Below are 1,462 nucleotides of genomic sequence, written 5' to 3'. Positions count from 1 at the left end.
GGCGTCCGCCTGCCTCTTTTGGAGCCCCTGCCTCTAAATTCTTGGTCATAGCACCTTGCACCCATGAGCAGTGGTTAGAGCTGCAAGCCCCCGCTGGGCTAAGGGACAGATTTCAGGCACAAGGAAATCCAGACAGGTTTGTCATGCCAGAGCAAGCTGGTCCATGCCTTTCAGCCCTGCACTGCAATTTACATGCCAGATTTCCGGAAAAATATTAGAAATAGAGCCAAATGCAAAAGCAATTCCAAAGGCCGTTGCAAGCCATGAGAGACAAGGATTTTTTTTTTGTTTAGTTATTTGTTAGTGATGTTTCCTTCTGCTGACAGATAAGCAATAGTTAATCCACTCCAGAAACAAGCACACAATTCTGATATACTGACAAAGCACTGGCCTGTCAACATGACTGTACAGCAAATAACCTTTGGCTGCATTTGGTGCATGTGACAAACTTTTAACTAGCCATCACAATAAAACCTCTCTGAAACACTAAACAAAGCACTTTTCGAAAGCCTGCAGCCTCTTGACACCATCATTTTGTTCTGGGCTTTCAGTGTGGCAATAGCTTCACCCAAGAGAGCAGCGCTGCCTTCGACCGACATCTCTCCGGAGCTGGTACCCACAGCGCAGATGATGCGCCCAGCTTGTGCGAGAGTGCTACACGATAGCAGCTTCGAAGGCTGTTGTAGAGCCTAGGAACACAACTGCAGCGCATACACACAGTAAAGTCAATATATTAAGCAAACATTAATAATAAAGCAACCAGTTAATCAGAGGATTAGTGAGAGTTATCTTGTTCTGCTCAGTTCACACCATTCTTCTCCTTCAATATCTTTATTTGGAAACGATTTTCATGTCCCAGGCTCTGTTTCGACTGATTCCAGATGGGGAGCAGCTCACGCAAACATCCCATCAGCAGCTATGACCACAAAGAGGGCTCGCTCACAGCTCTGGGAGCATGGGTGGATTTTGATGTACCAGGGCCAGGTCTTCCTGTTCTTGGCACAAGGAGCTGGAGTAGCTGTATGCGAGGAGCGCTTATGGACTGGATATGTAAAACATGACAATGTGGAGGATGGCTTTCAAAGCCAGGCGCTGCGATTTCCCCTCCCAGGAGCATGGTAGACCCTTAACAGAGTTGACTATCCGCCTTCTCCAGTGCTGTCCATGTGATCACCTCTCATTGGTGATGCTCACTGCCCGCTGGGACAGATCTTTATAATGTGGGCCTGCCTTTTTACTGACTCCACGAGCTTTAGTCAGAGTTTTTTTGGTTTGTAAAACCAAAGGCTGTGCAGGCAGCTAAAAAGGGAAAGTTTGGGAACAACAATATTTGTAGTCCAAATCCCATTAGAGCCCTCTAAAACTCCAGTGACTGTAGAGCCCCCACAGTCCCTTGGGTCAAGACCCAAAGCATCTTTATTTCTAAGAACTTCACTTTCCCCCAAATCTCCTCAGATTTTAG

The sequence above is a fragment of the Buceros rhinoceros genome, unplaced genomic scaffold (genome assembly GCF_000710305.1).
Source record: "Buceros rhinoceros silvestris isolate BGI_N320 unplaced genomic scaffold, ASM71030v1 scaffold5733, whole genome shotgun sequence".
Taxonomy (NCBI): domain Eukaryota; kingdom Metazoa; phylum Chordata; class Aves; order Bucerotiformes; family Bucerotidae; genus Buceros; species Buceros rhinoceros.
This window is presented reverse-complemented; position numbering follows the sequence as displayed.